General features: G+C 39.8%; 1 long non-coding RNA gene across 1 annotated transcript in view; it reads right to left on the minus strand.

The window, feature by feature from the left end:
- Positions 1 to 23962, minus strand: part of LOC307021535 — an 89598-nt gene that overhangs the window by 60309 nt on the left and 5327 nt on the right. The window contains exon 2 of the long non-coding RNA XR_013803172.1: positions 11220 to 11361. This is a non-coding gene — a long non-coding RNA (uncharacterized lncRNA). The remainder of the gene's footprint in view (positions 1 to 11219; positions 11362 to 23962) is intronic.

The following is a 23962-nucleotide window of genomic DNA, read 5'->3' on the forward strand; positions in this document are numbered from 1 at the left end:
AGTCGTGGCATGATACTGTTGCAGTTATTTGGCTAATAGTGAATCATATGGCATAATTAAAGTAAGCAACCCTTTTTTTAAATTGTCATTTTTGTTGTTGAACTACCTCATTTTTTCTCTCACCAATTAGGGAATATACTGAGAATTTGTCTTGTGACTTTCTCTCTGTATGAGCTCAATGTCCTTCCTTACTAAATCATTCAACAGCACTGTGCTTCTCATTAGCCAGCTTAGTAAAAACTTCCTCAAAAATCAAATAAATCTGCGCCAGTGACTAAAAATGTAAGTCCTGCCGGCAAGCTGTTAGGAATATATATTCTTATGCCTTTTCCTTTTTAAAAAGACTGATACATAAGATTTAGAGCACTGCAGTCCTGAAGGCGGGCTTAGCTTCACCCTTGGGTTCTGGTAGAGTGAAGAAAAAACTGGCTGCTTCGGTTAGGAGATAATCTGGGCTACGGTTTCTTTAGAGAATGTTTGGTATTGCCAATTAAGAGCAAACAAAGACTCGCTAAAGAATAAGTGATATGAGTTGAACGTCTTGGTGGCATAATAAACCATGCAACTGGAATGACCCTAGTTTGAGTCCAGCTGGGACCCTTGTTCCAGGCAAAGCAGCCATGCACAGTGGCCATGTAGAATAGAAAATTGGACATTTGAAGCATTTTCATGTTTTTGTGGAGACAAAATGTGTGGCAGCTTCGTATTGAGAGCTACGCAACAAATGAAGAGCTTTCTGGGAAGAGATTGTGAAGAGAATCAACAGTCTCGGAACAATAAAACCACTAAAACATCACCACTGTTGAACACAGAGAAGAAGGAGAATGATAGGGGATGATCTTGAAGTCAGCAATTTCAACTCAAACTGTCGTATTATGATTTCTAAAAAGGGCCAAAACAGTCCTCTTGAGATTTTTTTGTATTATTTCATGAGCTCTTGATTTTTTTGTTTTTTTCTCCCACCCCTTCCTACTTGCCTCCCAGAGCGACCATCGTTTAAATGCAAGCCAACATCTGACATTGTTGGGGCACGGTTTGTTTATGGAGGGTGATGGCTAGCCGCTGAGATGCAGGACTCACTTGGGACTGGACCAGTCAGATCTAGTCAGGCCCTGGATGACGAGATGAAACAGCCGTTCAAGGCCTATCCGCACAGGTTTGCGTTGAAAAGACAGCATGGCATGAGGCCTGGGAGACGCAAACGCCCATGGGTCTGTTTATAAAAAAATATATATATAAAGTAAGAGGGTAAAAAAGAGCAGGGAGGAATGGAAAGAGAAATAAATATGATTTATTTAGCATGTTTACTATGTGCTTTTTTCTTGGAGAGCAGATTCATTTTTTTAAGAAATCATTGATTTGAAGTCCCAAGCGTATGGACTTTAGATTCCTGTGGCATTTGACTTCAGCACTGATCCTGTGTTATTAGGCAGGATCTTATCTCTCTCACCTTCATGAGGAAGTTCCATTTCTTTGGTTTTCTGTTTCTAGACAATAGTTTTACACTCAAAGTGAGGAGTTGGATTTAATGGTGGTCATTTAAGTTTCGTCTGATAACTACAGAATAAAATACTCAATCACATTTGTTTAGGCTAAACAAAGTGGCTACAAAATGTACAACAACAGTTTAGTAGAAGTTGTTTTTGTTTACCATTTCAAGATGTATTGCTGTCACAGCGAATAAGGAATGTCAACGATCAGGTATCTTACACTGAACAGTATAATGAATCTTACTTTTAACACTGTTTTTAAATAAAGCAATATGATTCAATTAACAAGTGGTAATTCAATGATAAGACACTTAGGTTTCAACACTAGCTTAAACAATTAAAGTGCACAGCGTACCTTCAAAGTCAATTTATTCATATTTAATCTGTCATAAAACAACCTACATGTTACACACAAGAAGTTTGTTTTTAACCTACTGTAACTATGCAGCTGTTAGCAATAAACATAACGGCGGTTTGTAAACACTTATATTTATATACAAGCATATGTAATATTTTAATGAGTGTGGGCTACATTGGTCAATGTTTCCAAAAAGCATGCACAATCTGCTCGATGGGTTGGTATATCGCTTTAGTCCTGAGGGGAATACCATAGTTGTAAAGGATTATACCTGCCCAACATTAGCATGTCAGCAACACAATTAAGAGCATGATAGCACACTTAAGTTAGCATTTAGGCCAAGCCACCAATATGCCTATGTACAGCCTTTCAAAGCTGCTAGCGTGACTCTTATTATTGGCCAGAACCCCTTTGATTGATCGGGCAACCCACTGCATACAAAAAAGCTCATCAAAAGTTGTTTGGTTATTGTAGAGGTTCCAATTTCCTAAGTGATACTAGTTGAGGTTACAGAAGCAATCACTTCCATTTACAAGCAATTAATGAAACTAAATTCAACTGTAAAACGGTGTTATGCTGTAAGATGTGTGTATGCATGCAACCTTTCAGTGAAATGTCTCTTGTGATTAAATCCAAGCTCATCATTTATGCACCACTGGCTCACTATTAAAATATCATGTAATTAACACCTTTTCTACACATTTAAATTGCCGATCCTCATTCTCATCACAACTGACTGCCCATTTTTCTGAAATCACAGCCTCTCTACAGCCATCGAAAGTAGCCCATTTTAATTGCAGAACACCAGCAGAGGTTTCTCAAGAGGATGCAGAAATAACGGTACGTGTCCACTATTATGTGACTTAGTAATACATATATTTAAAAAAGGCCCTGATGCAAATGAGGGTTAGGACGAGACTACTCTGAATCAACTTTGGATGCAGCAGCTATTCATCACCGTGGCTGGAGATGCACTCGTGCTGTCCTTAGCTTTATCTAATGAAGCCCCCATATGCAAATGAGCGTGCCCTTTTTCCTTGATTTTTCCTCTTCTGTGTTTGTGGCTGAATGTGGGAAAGTGGGCGTTTCAATGTGGCATAACTGTTACAGCACAAGCACTCTACATTCACCGGATTATGTATGTATGGAGGACACCGTATTTATGTTAAGAATCACACTTACTATTGAACACAACTCACTTTTGCACCAGGTATTGAGCTCTACCAGTTTCTTTCTTTTAAACTGATTTTCTTGAATAAAAACCTTTGGTGTCATCTATGTAGAAACTCTAAGCAAGGAAAAATATGAAAATAATTTTTTTAATATATCAAATCAGATTTGATTCTTGGTGGGTGTCGCTATAGTCTTTACGTTGCTTCCATTTAACATCACACACAAGTATAACCATACAAGGACTATTCATACACACTGGGTAATCTAAGCTACCAACACACACACACACACACACACACACACACACACACACACACACACACACACACACACACACACACACACACACACACACACACACACACACACACACACACACACACACACACACACACACACACACACACACACACACACACACACACACACACACACACACACACACACAGGCTAAGACAGCCACACACAAACGTTGATATAGGCTACGTTTCACTGATACCTTTTAAAGTATTTTCAATTCAATTAAGTTAAAGTAGACCTATCATGCTATATTTGAATAATATAGTGTAGGACCATACCTATATAAGGCATATTTATACTTTTTATTTTTCAAAATACCAAACAGATCATGCATTTTAGCCATTCCTCATTTCGCTCAATTCAACACTGTCTTTGCATGGGCTGATTCTGTGAGAACAGCACCATCTACAGGCCTGGCATATGTACTACAGCGTCTCCAGCGCTTTCGAACGGCAATGTCCGTGGCTGTCTCCTCCTGATTGGTGGAGTTGGCCCAATAGCCGTAGCGCCACTTCTGTGACGTCACAGAAGTGTTCAAATCTGGATCAGTCTGTATCAGATCTGTATCAGCCCCTTTTTAAGAGATTTGGGTGTGGAGGAAAATAGAGAGGGTTGTGTTTTCTGACACTTGGTGAGTTCCCTGGAACACCGGGGACACATATTCATGTATAAAAGACGTACAAAAGTGCATTTTGCATGATAGGTCCCCTTTAAGTTTAATTGTTGTGTTATTTGCTTACAAAATGCATTGCTGTAAAAGTGAATATCTCATTAAAGTAAAACCTACTTGAAAAAAGGTTGAGGTACCAGAAAACACTACAGGAGCAAATGTTCAAAGATAAAACAGCTTCAGAATACAACTAGATTCGATGCACTGATTCCGAGAGACTTTATAAACGTTGGCTTTTAAAAAACGATTTATGTGACGGTTTGCATAAAAGGAAAACTCATTACTCAAACAATTACGCCACATTTAAAGTGAAAAGGTCATTCTCAGATCAGGATCTTCTACTGTGCGCGACCAAACAGCACACCAGTCATCCAAGATTTCCACTTTGCTTGTACTAAGTCATCTGCAGGCAATGTGTACACACACACAAACACACACACACTCACACACACGGCCTGTGGTTACACGATGACATGCATCATCTTTGTTGAAAAATAGCTTTTAGTAAGGACAGACTCTCACAACCTTGAAGTCTGGATTCCATGAGGAAACGACACACAACAAAGTTGAGCTTCCGTGTAAACACATCCTAGTGACACCATCATTTCGATTGTGATGCCTTATAGGCGCGTGAACAAGTGGAACACAGTTAATTGCTTTGAATACAGATCAATTATTCTATATCTAAGTTTTCATCAAAAAGCCATCTCATGATATGCCTATAATACTTAAACATTAACAATTTGTGGGTAAGGGTTGAGAAAATGTTTCCTTTAGAAGAATAGATCAAAAACAGGTCCTTTTAATGTAGATTGCGGTACATTAATGCGGTTTTTAGAACAAACTTTCTAGATGAAAATAGAACAACTGCATCAGGATAATGTGAAAACAGAGATATTGACTTCTATAGGTTACGGTCCAGGCCTTAATATGGGATCACATGGTATCCACAGAAACCATTGACTCCAGGATGCCCATATATTGAGGATATGAGAGTAAAACAACGAGAACAGTCCTTCAGCTATAGAGAATAAAAGTGAATTCAATAACGTGCCATGAGAAAGTAGAGGAACATTGTGGAGTGTCTTCTGTTGTTCATAGCATCATATTTTTTGTATTCAATACAAGTGGCCGATAAGTCAAAGAGTGTATAATGAAGAGAGAGCTGAACGGTGGGATAACATATTGCCAGACAGCAGCCATTAGCCAGAGAGCTGCAAAAGCACATCAGGGGAAAACTCAAAGAGATAGAGAGGCAACAAAGAAAGACAGGGGGAAGAGAGAGTGAGGGGTGGAGGCATAGATGTGGAAGGAGCGAGGGAGAGAGTGCAGAGTGGAGTGTGGAGACTGATTGCCGCTGATCTTCACAATAAGCAGGGCCGACAAGCGGCGAGCGCGCCTCTGCTCCGACACTAATTGCCCGTGAAAGGTGACCCGCGGTGAGGCGGAGGCGCTCAGCTCCGATCGGCCTCGCCGCGCGACATCCGCCCTGATCGCACGCGACACCAGACAGCCGAGCCGTCACACCGGCCACCAGCCGCACCAGCTCAACAGCCGGAACCCATCCGGAGAGGGAGACAGACACAGAGGAGAGAGAGAGAGAGAGACTGAGTTAGGAGAGGAGGGACTGAGAGGATTGAGGGGGGAGACAGGGAGAATGGACCACGATGGAGAGTTAAAAAGAAGAGTGAGAGCAGGACGTAAAAGGAGAGAAAGAGGATCAGACACGGGGAAACACTTGGGAGGAAGAGAGTGAAGAAGACCAGAAATGCTTTGTTTGAAACGAGAATGTGAATGATAACAACGAAATAGAAATATTGCATTGTAGTATTGCTTTAGTATCACACCAATTTGGTATATTGTGTATGTGTGTCTGTGTGAAATAGAACCTAAAGAGGACCAAGGAGTGAGTCCAAACTGCATGGTTAACTGCATACTAAATCCAAACTGTATGCACTCTTATGAATGGGACACAGTTCACAATAGTTTTGAAAAAATATTGTCATGACCTCTGCCTAAGTGCAAACTAGGAATGAGGGGTAACATAATATTCATTATGGATAACTGCCAATAATACATTCATGATTAATTCATTGTCCATAAAATGTCATAACATAGAAGACTCTTTTCCAAAACAACAATCCAAAAACCCATCTATAACTTATCGTTTATCTTTAAACAAGACATATATGTATTATTTCCTTGTCAGCATGAGATTGAACCAGGGTATCATCAAATCCTAAAGACTCTAATTTGATCTTCTTTTGATTGAATTAGCAGACATTAAATGTGAAAGGTTCACCATAGTGATGGCATGAGGGGGAAAGATGAGTTATTTAAGGGAGGACGCAATACCGGATGGACTAACAGGAAGTCAACATAAAACAACTACATTGAAAAAAGGAGGTAGGCTGAATTAATGAAAAAGAAAGAGAGGGTTGCAGTAATGATTTCTGAGGCAGTGGAGAGCAACATCAGCCGTCAGGGTGGCGACAGGGCTGCAGTCCTCCCCAAAGTCTCAGGACGATAGAGAAGTGTGAAACAACAACATAATGGTTACAGATGATGGGATGAAGGGGGGTTGGTGCCATGAGATATAAGAGGGAAGGGAAGGGAAGGCTGTTCTGAGGACTGAGAATAAAATGCCTGGCTGGAATGAGCTGCAGGCCCTCCTCCTCCTCCTCTTCCTCTTCTATCCAGGACACAACAGCTGAAATGCTGCCGCCATGATTACTTTTACTGAATTGATTTAATACATTTTCTAACTTCACAATTCTACATAATTGCACCAGAAAAAGGTGGGAAAATGGAAACACACAAATGATTACGCATCTTATCTATAGTCTTACTTATAACTTAATTGTACGATTTTGAAAGACACCTTTTCCTTTGCTCACTGTGGCATTTTTAACAAACATCTTATACTGCAATGACATTTTGAAAACTACACAGAACTTCAAGAAGCATCTTTATTATTGATTCCCACTGCTTTTCCTTGGGTTTTAAGAGGTTATGAGGGGGTAAAGAAGAGAGACAGGCCTGGATCTTTTTACACATGGAGCCAGACAGCTGGAGCCCAGTGGGGGGGAAGGAGCTGCGGACCGTTTTCCCAGCACAGATACGGATATATTGGAACGCAGTGGCCATTAATAACAACTCAGTTGTCATCTGCACAGTCATTGACCCCCAGACCGGTCAATATGTGAGGAGAGAGTGAGGAAAAGAGTGTGTGTGTGTGTGTGTGTGTGTGTGTGTGTGTGTGTGTGTGTGTGTGTGTGTGTGTGTGTGTGTGTGTGTGTGTGTGTGTGTGTGTGTGTGTGTGTGTGTGTGTGTGTGTGTCTGTGTGTGTGTGTGTGTGTACAATGGCATGAGCTAAAACTGCTTCTTAAATCACATAAATACTAGAAAATACAACAAATATATATATATAAATGCAGATTACATATATATATTGTTGAGGCCATATGTATTCTAGATTCAGATGTATTTGTGTGTAAGGTTTAATTCAGTTTGTGGTTAGCACCACCCTTTGGCAGTGCACAGTATTGTACGTTGGAAATGTGTTTGAGCGGTTCATGTTAATTAACCTCTTTGCATGCAGGCTTTGTAAATGATGTATTCTTGTGAAGCATGGTACATGTGTTGGTGAAAACACGCATTCATAATATAATGATTTGTGGCAATAGGTCAGCGCTATATTCTCTGCTATAAGCATCTAAAGCAAGAATAATTGAGTTTATATGAACACACTCATCAAGGCTTTGACTGGGTTTGCCTGTGTCAAACGGGAAATGCATTATTAATTTACTCTCCTGGTAAACAAAAAGACAGTATTTGTGGTCAGATATTCCCTTTGCTGACTTTATAAGGAACCCTAAAAAAACATAGATGAATACAAGACAAATAATAGCAGTCAGTAAAATAGAAGAGAGAACTTATGACGTGTGAAACTGAAAATCGTCTGGGAGCATCAACTGAGCGAACAAAGCCAAGTGACCAAAATAACAGCTTTGTTAGGAAAGAAAACAGTTATCCTTCCAGCTTCCTTCTCAATCCAATAAATGTGCCTTTGGTATAACAGTAATCATATTTCATGCTGTCACTTTCTGTATAATTGCTCGCCTTGGAAACGTGCTTCCCTGCAACTTTCACTATCCTACCGAGCACAGCAAAGAAAAGACAGACACACCGCAATTAAAGTGTGCTAGTTTTAGTTACCTGCACCAGCAGCACCTGACAAGTTAATTCTTTGCAATCATGTAATTTCTCAAACAGCCGACATTACAAGGCCTGCATGTGTATATTTGGAGAGTGAACATGGCAAAGCGTGCTCAGGTGAACACTGTGAAGTCTCAACAAGGTGCTCAAAGTAAGATGCTCAGGTATTGTCTGCTAAAGACAGGAAATGACTGTAAAGCTGTAAGTAGTGTACAGCTCTCTGTGAGCTGTCAGTGGATACGAGTGTCTGATTTCTCTTGTTGCCAGGCAACTTTATTTCCAACATGAAATGATGACAGGTTGGTACAGTAAATAACATGATCAAACATTTACAGTTACTGTCCACTTCCTCAGCGATGTTAACACAATTATCTACATATAATAAAGGATACAAGTGGGAAAAGACAATTATCCTACATCCTTCATCACAAGGATAAAGTAAACAAGAAGACAACATGCTGACATGAAATTGGTCACATTAAACTCCACTTCAACATCCTGCCTTTCATTTCTAAATGCGAAACACATGCTTTTTATTTTGTTGCTTCTGAATAAAAAACAAAACAGAAAGTTCAACTTTTCACTGATGAAACCCAAACATTTGAAGCATTAAATATAATGTTCTTTTTGAAAAATGTGTCTGTGCTATGGCTTGGGTTGAGAATTTTAGAAAATATTTTTCTTCTTCAAAGTAACACATTTACATGGAACATAACATAACTGAAACTTTCAAATGTGTTTACTTGCTTCATCTGTGGAAGTATCTCTCTACAGCTTTGATGGAGGGATTGCACTTGAGAAACTAACTCCAGGCTGGAGATGATAATCAAGGTTCCAAAGTTCTCCAGTTTGGCGAAATATCCACAAGCCATCCAAGGGACTTTCTAATTAAGAAGTTACCGCTCAGGCACTTTTGGTTCCTTTTTATGCAGTCAAAAAAAAGTTCCTCAACTTCCCCCAGTCCTGAACACTTTGTAGTGGCGCAGCGTCAACTCTTAAAGTCTAGGAGCTTTGCTCGTTTCCCCCGGAGACCATCCCGAAGATTTCCCTTTGCACATTTACGAAAGACTACAGAGAGTGGCGAGTGATAACGCGGTTTAAGATGCTAACACCTCGCCATTAACATGTGGCCAGTCCTAGCGCCCCCTCATCAGCGCCCCGAGGGTTTCTTCCTCTGAAATGCTCTTTTAGCAGCTCCCTGACAGCCGAGCGTTTGGCTTTCTACTTAATTAAAGGGGAAAACATGGCCTTAACTGGTGCATGGTCGCACCCAGCCTGCATAATGGGACATAATTAACTTCCCCTCATCGTTACTTCACTTCAAAGGGCTGGTTTTGAGTCAGCCATGCAGACACACACACACACACATGTATAAGATGTGTATTTATTAGTGCTTGTGCGCACAGATAAAGCCCAGAGGGAAATATCCCTATAGCTATCCTCTGGGAATTAAATACTAAAGCCTGGACTGTGGGGAAGACACACACACACACACACACACACACACACACACACACACACACACACACACACACACACACACACACACACACACACACACACACACACACACACACACACACACACACACACACACACACACACACACACACACACACACACACACACACACACACACACACACACACACACACACACACACACACACACACACACACACACACACACACACACACACACACACACACACACACACACACACACACACACACACACACAGTTATTCAAAAACCAGGACCAACAGGTATGGAAATGTATCCATATTTTTTTTTTATTTAAAATGTTGATGCATGTTTTGCCATGTTGCTCGCTCTCAACCGGACATAAAACTATCATTTAATTGTAATATAAAGTGATGTAAAATTATTAAATACAATGACACATACTGCTTTAAGTGGTTAAACATAAACTTACATTAAACATTTATGTAATGCTTTAAATTAAACTTCAGTGTCAGCACTTTTCACTGCCATTTAATCTGATTTCACTTATTATAGTTTATATACAAATTCAACATATCTCAGTATTCCAACAATTCGAGATGTTAGAAAACAAAAAGGCAACATTTTCCTTAGTTACTATTATTTCTTTTCTTTAGTTTGCCCTTTTCTGACCTCTTTTAACACTAACAAATATATTTACACTTAGAAAATAAACATACACTACACACACAAACACACACACTTTCTTGCCGCAGTCCAACACTATGTGGGGAAAAGAAATCTGAATGCTGACATCTGCCACATGCATTTGGCCGCCAACATGGAGGTGAGTCCAATGTCTCGACCAAACCAAGTTACCGTGAATTTCCCAGCTGCGAGTGAACAAGCGAGCGACAAGGCTCGGCCAAATCGGACTGATGGCTGGGCTCTGTTTGCCTTTTGCTGTTATTTATTCATGTGTTTATTCTTCCTGTCGTTACCCCCTCTGATCCAGTGTCTCTCTATCCTTTCCTGCCTCCCCCCCCCCAGGTGCCAACGAGGAAACACTGTCTTGTTACATCAGGTGTGATATGTACCCACCCCCAACCCGTGGAAAATTGTGCAATTTCTTATAGCTGAATAAAACATAAAATGGGTATTATTATTTTGTTGCCATTATTTTAACATGATATACTTTTGTATATTACTGTCATTGAAACATGACATGAAAATAACCCCTAGTCAAGTTATGTGCAAAATAAATAACATTCTTTTCAATTGAATCATCTTATTACCACTGCTACTTAACTGCACCTGAAACAAGCAAAATAACACTTTCTAAAAAAAAATTTTTTTACAATTTAGCTATGGTATTATTGCTGCTACTTACCTTTGATTATTTTTATTACCTTGGACGTTTATTTTAATTTTAATACTGTGTGGTTGCCTTATTTTTTATATTTTATATTTTAGACTACCCATTTTAATTTGTCACGTTTGCCAAATGTCTGATTCTGAAACATTTGACATATTTTTGCCCTGACTCAGTTTATATTTACTTTGTATACCTTTTTTTTCCAGTACATCCGACAGAGCAGAGGCTACAATCTGCTTGGTGGCTGCTGGTGGAGATGATGATGATGATGATGGTAATGGTGATGGTGGTGATGATGGTTCCTGAACATGGTCAGTGATGGTCCTTCCAGCAGTCTGTGGCAGGGGGGGGGGGGGGGGGGGTGGGGTCAAATACGAGCACTTATGACAACACAGACTGGATTTCATTGGTCACCAGTGGTCGACAACCCTGTTACACTTTGTATTATCTTGTGTCAAATCAGTGAACCACACAAACTACACAAATAGTATACACATACACACACACAGTCACCCCCCCCCTCATGGTGAACCGTTGCCATGTCGCAGTTGGTTTCCCTGGATGAGCTCCACGGTTACCCTGAATATACATGCGTGCTAATTAGACTGGAAGAAATGATTGGCTGCTCACAACATTGCAGTAAAGAGGGCCCATACATAAACACACGTGCATAGACACATGCTCGCCTGCACACACACGCACGTATGGGCGTCCACGTACACAAAGCCCTGGTGGACGGTAATGCATTAGGGCGCGCCCCATCGCACCATGTCAAGAGACACACCTCGGTTGAATTTGGGTTCTGTCACATGTGATTTACTCGCCGTCAGACAACCTCACACCCCTCCCCTCCGAGTGTACACATCTATCTCCCTCCAAGCCCTGTGTATGTGTGTGTTCTTTCCTCCATACTGGGAATGCAAGCCAACAACATATGCCATGTTGTCGTGTGTATGTAGGTTCCTTTTAAGAATGTGTGCCAGTGAGCTCCGTGTGTAAGTGATGTGTGTGCGTCAGGGTGGTTAGAACTGAAACCCCCACAGAGCTTCTCCATAATAGTCCTAAATCAGCCTTGTAATAATAACATCTCACCCTGTGTTATTCCTGCTGCAATCCTATGTGCTCAGGCCCCCCAACTTCTGCCAAGAAGCCCCTTTTGATGTCTCCGCTGCTGGCAGGACACAGTGAGCTCTTTACCCTCAGCTTCACACAGTCTGCAGTGTGAGGAAAAAGTGAGACTGAGCATATGGAGGCTGAGAGGCGGAGGTGTCCACAAAGCCATACGGTGTATTCAATATACAAAGGGGAATTTCTCTCATCAGTATCCTTTTTCCTTTTCTATCATCCATATCAGATGAGATAAACGCTTTAGTGTTACTTTAAAAAGAGATTCTACAAAGATGAGTTCCTCCCCTGGATGTCATTGAACAGCATTTTAAAGATGGTGAGCTGAGACCCTTTAAAAGTGGGTCATAAGATGTTCTGCCAGTGCCATACTTAGAAGAATGTTATTCAATAGACCGTCTTCTCATAGACAAGGTCAAATTGGATTACTCAGCAGAGAACCTCGGTGTTCTTTACTATTAGTTTCACACCAGTGCAGAACACTGTCTGCCTCTAGCTTTCACTGCATAATCTGAAAACATTACACAATGTCGGTTGTTCAGTCCTCTTGTGTGTGTTATTATATGTGTGTGTTATTATATATGCGTGTGTGTGTGTGTGTGTGTGTGTGTGTGTGTGTGTGTGTGTGTGTGTGTGTGTGTGTGTGTGTGTGTGTGTGTGTGTGTGTGTGTGAGAGCAACACACATGTAATAACAACAGGAACTCCATGCTCGAGCACGATTAAAATACTGCTGAGGCACCACTGCTTGATTCAGAGAGACAAGGAGGAAATATTCCTCCAGCACTATGTCAAGTCTTTGGCTGTCTTCCTTCCTTGCTCTCTTTTTGCCAAACATTCCCTTTCTCCCTCCCTTGTACTAATTTTCTTGTCTTTCTTTCACAAAGCAATATGAGCTACACAGCAATTATGTGTGTCCCAGTCTTCCGCAAAAGAGTTCCCACTCACAATCCTGTTCAATCATTTGATTATTTATGCATGTGGTAAAACATGGATGCATTCGCAGTAATTACAAATGTTTATGTACATTTCATGCATTGCAAATTCTGAACCATCTGTGTGTGTGTTAAAATATGTTGTTTGACTTATTATAATTACATTTTCTGTGGGCCATCGTCTGCGTCGATCGGACAGACAGGTTTGTTGGTACAAAATGTTACAGCGAGTTTGTTCCATCAGGTTTCTGTGATTTTCTTCTTAAGCAGAGCTATTTGAGTGTTCTAATGGTAACAAGTAGAAAGAAGGGGGAGGGTCTTATCGCTGAAACGGTTAGTTGATTAATTGATTAGTCACCCTAGAGGAAATTAATGGGCAACCATGTTGATAATCAATTAATCTCTTAAGTAATTGTCAGCTAAACGTTAGCTATTAACATTTGCTTGTTCTTTCTTCCCGAATGTGAAAGCGTGCTGCATTTTGTCTTTATTTGTGTTATAGCATTTGAACAAAATGATATATATATTATATTTGTATCATCATTAAAAACACACCTGTTCACCCTGGCCTTCGGGCCCTAGCCCTTTCTTGGTCCCCCGGCTTCCTTTATTTTTTGTTTGCCCTTTGATTGTCTGTTTGTTTTGTTTGTCCACCATGTACAGCAACCTTAGGTCCCTTGAAAGGCGTTATATAAATATCATTTATTATTATTATAATTATTATAAGAACAAATCCAAAAACTAAAAGAAGAGCAACATAAATCAATGTAAAACAAAATTGAACAGCATAGTCATGCATATTTGAAACATATTCAGGATTAGAGGGGGCACAGGAGTGTGTGTGTGCCACAATGTGTGTGTGCGTGAGTGAAAGCATGCAAAATGGAAGAACATTAACACCGATACATTTCAAATGAAACAAAAACAGTTTTCAATTGTGGCCCCATTATAGGTTTTGAGGCATCTATCGTCCCTCTAGAAGGAAAAAAGAAAAAGGAAATCATCCAATTTAGCAAAAGAGGGACGAGCGAGAGAAAAATGTGACGCCCCAATTACAAGTAATTACCACTTTTCGCTCTCAACATGGTGAAATGATTTGATGCCTTTCAGAGGGTCGTCTGGTTTAGCTCAACACAGACATCTCCCTCTGCCTTGTGTTAGTGTTAGGCGGTGGTTAATACCATCATTTGGTGGAGATAAAAGACGGGGCGGTTAAAAAGGATGGCGCTGGAGCTGGATCTGCTGGCTATTAATCACACAAGGTGGTATTGAGATGAATTGAAGGTACGTGCCACGACAGCCCTTTCGCTGCGACCAAGACCAGGGATGATCAAATAAATACATCTCCGAGGTGGGGGTGTAGTGTGTGAGGTGGGGGTGTAGTGTGTGAGGTGGGGGTGTAGTGTGTGAGGTGTGTCGGTGTGTGTGAATGCTTTACTCATGTTGTGCCTTGTAGCAGGACTTGGACATCCATCAGCCAACCACTTCACGTTTCCACATGTTTAGATTAGACTCCAAACGAGAGAAATGACACTTTTAAAAGACCCAATCAACGGTTAAATGGGGGATCTTTCTGTCCACTTTTTTATATTTGATGTGGTTAGACACACGTTTGCTACTCAAAGGTTTTTCTAGAAAAATATAGAACGAGGGCGCCAACGACACTTCCGGACAAAATGACAGCCCTGCCCCCTTTGCGGCATAAATAATGTATTAAAGCGAAGCGATAATAATAGTTTTTTCAGGTCTTAAAGCTGCAGAGTCATATTTTAAACCTTAAACAACAAATACATCCTGATTTACTGTTTCTTTAAGAACAGTAAAAGAAACAATGTAATTTAGAAATCACAGTTTCAGTGTAAGCCTGGTGACTGCCACTCGTCCACCGGCAGACTGACCGGACATCGATCCCCTATTTATTTCAGAGTTCCGTAAAAACAAAGCAATCTATGCCGTCTGACGGTCTTTTTGACACCATTTTCATATTTTTAAAAAATAAATAAAAATTGTAGTTTAGTACGAGTGCACACGCTGAATGTAAGAGGGTGCAGCGCCCTGTTACCCGGTTTGGACATCCCTGCTAATAACAAGGCAATGTCAGGCTGAAACAGACTCTATTAATGATGTCTTTAGAGCAGCTATATATTGTGACATTGCTAGATCGACACAGCTAGGCGGTCAATTAGAATTAGAAAAAGGACAAATTCTTCCAATAAACATTCCTAAAGAGGGATGAAACAATTAGGTCATTGAGGGAAAGACAACAATCTTCTAAAAGCTCTTTATAAAGTAATAAGCCAAAATGGTTGCTAGCTATTGGTTCCAGCTTTACAACTGCCATGCTTTTTGGTTTTGTCTGTTTTCTATTATTGAAAAGTGAATATCTTTGGGTTTAGGAACATAAGTCAGACACATATGACAGTTGAAAGACCTCAGCGAAACAGTGAAGCAGATTTTTCAAAACAAGTTCTCTTTGTAGGATAAACAAATTCTATTTTCTAACCATAATGAAGTCAATAATTAAAGAACTCTTCAACTCAATTATTTTTAGATTAACCTATTTTTTTTATACACCATCAAATTGGAAAAAGAAAGTACGAAAAAGCCAAAGATATACTGCTTTTTATCCTATATAGGTTTTAGTTGATATGGACTTAAATAAAACAAATCAATAATCTTAATAGTTGTTTAATTCCGAGTCCACTAATTAATACATTAATTGTTTTAGCAGATAACTGTATTTACGTGAGCAGTTTCTTCTTGCCAATGAGTGTCCATTAGGACAGAGAACACGATCACAGACAACATGCAGTGTTTCACCTGTGGAGATACCACGGGATGAAAAGATAACTTATTTTCAGGGTGATGTGACCCCTTTTACAGCTCACATCACAACAAAAGCCCCTGGAGACAGGCACAGAACGTCTGTCTATTTCAGAAAGCCTGCTCCTCTCAGGCAACCCACACACACACACTGCTGTAAGAGATACAGGTGAGGCGCCCACACACACACACACACACACACACACACACACACACACACACACACACACACACACACACACACACACACACACACACACACACACACACACACACACACACACACACAAGCACTCAAACCAACAGCTCTTGCTCACTCCCAGTATTGCATGGTGACATCGACACGAGACAAATACAGTTCCAATCCACCTGGTGGTTTGATGGCTCACACACTCACACATGACAATGCATTGATTTTTATTTCCCTCCTTCCCCCTCTTTGCTAGCTCCGCTGGGTGCGCAGACGGGGCGCTGTGGAGAAATCCATTAAGCCGACACTTCTCGTTTCCATTGACTGACAGGCCTTGACGCGCTCAGGCTTTTGGCCCACCCGCTTGACTGGCAGCTCGACAGTTAAACAAGCCCTCCGGTTGCTATAATAGTTTAAAACACTTTCAATTACCCGAGTCAAACAAATCCCGCAGACGAGCGGTCGGGTGCTTCTCTACAAGCAATCCTACACCCCAGCAGGTCCTCCTCCGCCTATCCTTTGGTTTTTCTGTGGAGATCCCCCACACGCTACAATGAAGGGGAAGAGTTTTTCTGGACAAGGCAAGCATTAAGTCAGCGAGAGAAATTGGAGGGTACAAACTGCTAGGTGAGAAAAGGGAGATGATTCTAAGGTTTTCTCAAAGCTCTCCACTTTCTGTGTGTAGATGTTTTACTGCCTCTTCGTCCCACGCACACCACAGAGCCCGTATACATGTTTGTGACTGCAAGATTTAAAACAAAACCCATTAAACATTAAGTAAATCAGTTTTGACCAACCTCCTGACTTCTTCTGTGAAAAGTACACAATAACCGGGGGTGGGCAATTTCCACAAATCAATGAAATCTCACATTAATAAGCCAGAGTCATAAATCACTTGTTAACAAGCACTTCACAGCGGCTGCAGTTCACTCGCAGGTTTAAACGCTCCTTGCATACTGTGAGACCTTCATTGCCAGTACAAACATGAACAAGGCAGATTTTTTTTGCAGGAGATTAAATTATATCAAGCAGATTCTTCTTTTATTTAAATGTGATATTAAAAACTAAATGTAACACAAACATGTCAACCCCGTGGAGCTCTCAACATTACGAGTTACTCTTTGCTAAATTCTCAGAGAAAATCACATTTCCATTAAGCTAAGTACTTATGTCACTATTACTATTATGTATTATTTATTTGTCTTGTGTTGTGAATTCGCCCTGCTGTGAAACTGAATTCATTCTAGGCAATTAACAGCTAACACATTTAAGAAAAGCTGTTGTTTTTTGGGAAATAAAATATAATAGTTTGGGTTTCTTTCAGGGGAAATACATCTGGGAATCAAATGTGACGCTTGAGATCACATATATTGATTACATTTTGAATTGTAAAACATAAGTAGATCAGTGAAGCTGTAAAAGACAGTAAATACTTGAATAGTTATAAAAAAGGTAACAGCGTTTACAGTCTGAGGCATAATATAATAAGGTTATGATATATAGTCAACAGTTTTATAATGTGACCAAACCTATGATGTTATATTGGACCTGATTGTAATGTAGGAAGAGTCTAATGGATCTGTTACTGTAAAAGGAGAAGAATGCTGCACACCGCATGCAATCACCAACCTTCTAACACATTCATATTTTAAAAGGAAAAAATAAGGAAAATATGTCAGGGCCTCAGAATAATTTAGTTGCATTTATTTATTTATTTTTTTACCACTAATTCAAAATTCTAATTATGCAGAGAGTGTTTTTTGTGTTCTTATTGGTTCACTTGTGCCATTTGAAATGGCCCGAGAGTCCTGGCAGCACACCTTTTCTGGAGGTTCGTTTGTTTATGCATAATTATCTGGCATGAGCAGCAGCACCTAGGGCTCTCACTGCTGCTGCTGCTGCTGTAATCTCTCTGTTGCCCCAGAAACACACGACACACACAGCAGCAACACACTGAAGTCATTCTCTCTTTGTCCTTGAGAGTGGTGGTGTGGAGAGGATGTGAGGTGTGTAAGCAGGGTATAGAGGAATACACTCAGTAGGTGAGAACATCATTTCATTATTTCCTCAGTCAGTATATATTCTGTTGCCTAGTAGTAGAAGAATAATTAGAATATAGTAGAAGAGTCCAAGCAATGTTTCACAAATACTAAGATAGTTTTATAAGTCTGATTTGAAAAGGTTGAGTCTGTATACCTTCAACTGGATAGTTTGGTGTTGCCTTTTGTCAGTATATTTATGACACAAAAAATGATAAAACTAATTGTTTGAAGAGAAATATTGAAAAAGAAGATTTAGCAAAGGATGATATCCATCACAGAAACATTCAGACAGGTGGTAGGGACTGGAGTCCTGTTTCATGGGGGTTTTCATAATGTGCATGATGAATTTCAGAATGGAGTACTCCGTATGGTATGCAGTATTGCAGTATTATAAGGTTGAACTGTAATGACATAATTGACATAATTAAATGAATGTTAAAAATCAAATGTAGGATTTTGACCATGTGGTGCCCTATTTGTTCTTTGACTATACTGTACACACCACATTCAGAAGTTCTAAGATAACTTATCATACATTTTGAGATGTATCCATATTGAGCAATAAAAAGGGAACCACTGTCAGAGAAGCAATACAATCACCATACAATTCTTGAGCACACAAAAAAAAAAAAAAAACGCCAGTCCTAAACTTTTTGATGTTAATAACAATAAAGCATTTTTTATTTCCAACCGTCTTTGTTCTCCCTCTTCTCATGTTTTGTTCATTTTGTTCCGCTGACAGCCATTTTGGCAGGCAAATACAAAACGGGCATAAAAGTAAATACAACCATTAAACAGAATTTTTTCTATCCTGCATTGTTTTTTAATAGACTACAGGTATACACATGTCCAACGAGCCGACTGAAGAATGGCTCCATTCCTAGAGGGCTAAACAGGAAGCAACAAAGTAATACAATTGATTAGTTTCTGTTTACTTTGTTTAAATGCAAGCTAATTACTGCTTTCCAGCTAGCCGTGTCTACTTGCTGAAATGACACAACATTATGACAGGCGGTACCCGAGCAGCAGCTACACACAACTTCTGTGTTCAGAACAGTGTAGCTGCGGGAGGCTGTCCTCACACATGCCAGGCCTTAAATGTCACTCCGTTTGGTCTGGGAACACTCAGCAGGCATTTACTAACATCACGGGTGTTAATGGCGGTGAACCAAAAGTACTCTGAAAATGATTGGTCCAGCTTCTGAGCAACTTAAAAGTAATAAGAAGCTTCTTTTGAAGAGGGACATCAACATGAAGCAACTTTGGATTGATTTGACTAAAAGTTCTTAAACTGAAAATACATTTACTGGAACCGAAACTGTATTGAACAAATCAGTTGCGAATAATTCCAATGATCGATGCAGTAATTACATCATGCGTTATTTGAGTTGTGCAAAGCCTGGTTAAAGGATTGGGAGTTTAGAGCAGACTACTTGAAAGCACATCATGCCATCTAAAGCCCTCCCCACTGTTTACAGATCGCTCTCTTTTGTTGGCTGGCTCAAACTCTCCTTGTTGATGTTGTTTGACAAATATGAAGCGTCAGTTTGGCATGTTAAGAGAAGCTTGGAGGGTTTCTGAGGTTTGGGATTTTCCCCACAATAAGTCTTGAAACAGAAGTCATCCACATTTCATTTGTGAATGCCCTTTAGTCTAATTGTTTGAAACCCTCTGCAATTCAACATCTGGAAGAAGAGGAAGACATTGTGGGTCGAGTCCCAAAGAAAGCAGAATATCGGTCTAAAACTAAATGGAGCACAAATACTGTGTGTACTTGATTTCCTGCTACACAAATAAAAGGACATCTAAACATATGCATAGCTCTGCAGTGAGGACATTGCACCTTTTTATTTTTAGTTTCCAGAAAAAAGAAAGTAAATATAAAATGATCTAACAAATTAACCAAAACAATGCCAAATGTGTTCATGCGTAATGATGTGTTTGATGTTCAGCTGTTAGAACCTAATTGTGAATATGTTGACATAAAAAAAGAATAAGCAAGCAGCATTTTATTAGTATGACTTGCAGTAATGGCTGTACAACTATAGGATCATTTAGAAACATACTACAGCAATCTTGCATAATATAACGCACATTTGTGTTTAATTGATAATTCGGTGGTTGTTTGGTTTCTCAAGTTTAACATTTGGGTTATGTATAATTGTAAAAACCATATTAAAAAATGTATATCATTAAAGTCCAAGTGCAATAATTCTTCACATACACATTCAAATGAGATTGTTCATTTGAAATGATGTTGGGTTGACCAGTCTGTAAATCTGTGAAATCATTCCACTCCTTTCTCTGTGGTGCTTTTTTCTGTTTCGTAGTAGTATGATCATAAGTAAGCAATCTAAAGTCAGTGGAAGTGAGCGGGGACTCGGGGGTGTAGGAGAGCTACGGTGACAAATTCTCTCCCTCCTCTTCCTCCTCCTCCTCCTCCTCAGCCAGGCTTCCTACCCAGGTCAATACAAGCAGGCGCCACAGTGCAAACAGCCCAGGACACACCATGTAAAGTGACTCTACAATCCTCCGCCCCCAACCCCCCTCGGACACTATTCGCCCCTAACAACAACCATTGATTTTTCTCCTGATGAGGATCTAGCCGGCATTTAATCTAACATTGTAGCCCCTCGCTGTAGGACATGGCTGAGCATGTCATGCTAATCGATTGGTCACAGCAGCAAACCACTGCAGGTTGAGCAGTGAGCACTTTACCTCTGCTGAAGAGGTCTGTCTGTCTATCTCTCTATTTGACTATCTCTCTATCTGGCAGGGGAAAACAGTACATAAGACAATTTGGTTTAACATCTAAACACAATATAAGTTTCTAATTTCAAGGGCAAAGAAGAAGAGGATTATATTTAGCGCTAAATCCTCTAAACCAGATGATAATTTATATTTAGTCACAGCACTTCAAGGTACTGTACATGTTTGCCTGAATGCACTACCAAGCCTCTTGAGGAGCCCATTGTTTACAGAGACATGACTTGACCAATGGTGCTGCTATCAAAACGCGGGTGGGTGTCCACCCATAATCCCTCTCTTTGTCTACTACAAACCCCTCTTTAGGCAAGGACACTGCTTCTAAATACTGCCATATGCAAATTGTTGCATGCAATTTGCATTTTTAAATATTTCAAGCCCTGGGATTCACTGGAGTCTCGGGCCGTGCTGATCACAGACTAATGCACCTCTGTCAATCATTTTTCAACATGCATGTGCTTTTAAGAATGAATCAGAAATGCAAGTGTATTTAATTATGCCTCAAGTGAAATTACTTTCATCCAGGGAAGAACTAAGTGTGTTTGCAAACTGATTTGCACCATCTCTATATACTATACACTATTCAGCTATTAAAGTACATTTACCATTTTCTAATAAACACAAACACTATCTATTTGGTCAGATTTAATTAGGACTCGTTACCACTGTTTAATAATCACCGGTAAGCTCTTAAAATTCAAATAAAAGTGTTTTTCAGGATTCAAAAAGATGCAGTTTTTATACTCTACTGTTCAATTACTTCTTAATTTGACCCTAATGAAGCATAATGCACAGGATGTGGCATAGGACGGAATGAAAATGATGAAAGCCAAATACATCAAATGCATACCACTATAGAATGTATTTATACGCTGTAAAGACACAAATAATTGATATGAGACAAAATGCTCAAAGTCTGTTTTCCTTTTTTGCATTTTCCTACTCGTTATGCTCGGCATTTTTCTAGCAATAGCCATGTAGTGTTAAACACAAAACATCACAGAAACATTTGATCTAGGTCTGCGTTTCATCATGAGGAGCATCTCCATCCCCACCTAAATAAATAAGCAACATATAGACTGCATCCCTATTGTACCTCAAACACAGCCCAGATGATATGGGACAAGAGTGGCAATTAACCATTTCTCTCACTCTGAATCCAAACCATACAAAAGAAGATCAAGGCTGGTTGCAATCCACAGACTATGCATAATTTATGTGGCTGGTACAAAATACCGTTCTGTTGCAGTTCTGTTCATTCACTCGACTAATTCATTGAAATAAAGCGTCCCAGAGGGATATCCGTGTAATCAAGCCTAATCCCAGATTGATTTGAGAGCAGTCGAAGACAGAAATCTGGGAAAGCTCTCTGTCACAGGAGGAAGACTGCGGGAAGCGGGTGATCGGAAGAAACCCTTCTGGAAGCTCCGGTTTCAAATGACAGGATAATAAAATAGCTCTGGAAGAAAAAAATGTACGACACAAATGACTTAAATGTGATGATTGTTTAAACCACACTGGGTTAAAATGTGGAGTTTCAAAGCCTCAAAGTGATTAAGCCAGAAACCTTGAAGTAGGCATATGGTTAGTTTATTCTTTTCTTTTGTTTTCAAACCCCATTTTCCTGAAGATTCTCAAGGCTATTGGTTATATTAACCATATATTGCTCGCATCAGCAATTCACATGGATTTGATTTGAAGGTATGTGTGTGTGTATGTGTTGGCATGCATGTATTTATTCATTCATAGGTCCTACTGAGGCTGCACACTGTCTCTGAGAGAAAGAAGCACAGAGAAGAAAGCTGAGGTTCCAAGATACTGCACGAGCAAATGAAGGAACAGCGGGGGAAGGAAGTCTGTTTCAGTGATTACAAGAGAGACAATACGAGAAGTGAACGAAGAAAACATGTTATAATGTCATATTTCTTAAGATGAAATGTTTCATATATGAAAAGGCACACACGGAACGGCAAGACATGAAGGACAACATTTTCAAGCAATGCATCCTAAAATACACATTTTTTTAGATTCTTTTATTTGACTTTTTATTACATTTTAAATGTTAGGATTAAGTGTTGGATATATTTTCTGCTAAAGAAAAAAAAGAAGTGATGGCGCGTATCCTAAATAGAATATTATCCACATCATTTAAATGTGTAAAGCTGATCCCTAACCACCTTTTCTCTCACATTATGGTCCCTGTCTTTGTTGCAATTACCCTCTCGACACGCTCTCCTGTACACTCACGTGGCTATACGAGGGTTTCATACACGAAAGGACTTCTGGAGGAGCTTCGCTGCATCATTATCCCACGGAGCCTGCAGCCTCAGCGCGTCCCACTTCGACTAACACACGGCGGACTGAACGTTCCACTTTGCCCCCTCGCTGCCACCGCCAGAGAGAAAGGGCCATATCACAAACGTTTTGAACACATTGATGCCGAAGAAAGATATTTAAAAAAACAATATTGTCCCCCTGTAATCTTTTATTCATAAAAAGTAGCAAAAAGCTAAGAAATTACATTAAAATGATTTCGACAAAAGGAGCCAATTCATATAAATAAGTCATCATTTTGCTCACTGTTGTCGTCTCCTCACTCATCATTTCACAAGTGAGAAATAAATGAAGTTTCAGCTCAAAAGCATGCAGGAAAGTTCTGCAACACCATCCGTGTTGTTATGCTTTCTACTCAGGTAAAGGGATCTGTATCAAAGGTCATCAAGCTCCATCTACTGACGACATACGGTCCATACACACACATTACACCAAAGCATTATACAGAGGTGCTTCAATTGCTTTGCTGCATTTCTATTCAGGACGAACACTGAGTATTTCACTACTGCACGAATGTCTTACTGTCTAATCCCTCTCAACTTACTCATACTAAGCACTATGGTAAAACAGGGTTTACCAGCGATAGCCCCCTTTTTTTTTTTAAATATACATTACTTTTATAAAGGGTATGACTTTTGTATCAACATTTCATAAGAATAATTACAAACAATTGTTTAATTATTTTGCCATCTAGGCCTACTTTGTTTGTTAAGTTAAATATGT

This window comes from Notothenia rossii (genome assembly GCF_949606895.1).
Source record: "Notothenia rossii genome assembly, chromosome: 10".
NCBI lineage: Eukaryota > Metazoa > Chordata > Actinopteri > Perciformes > Nototheniidae > Notothenia > Notothenia rossii.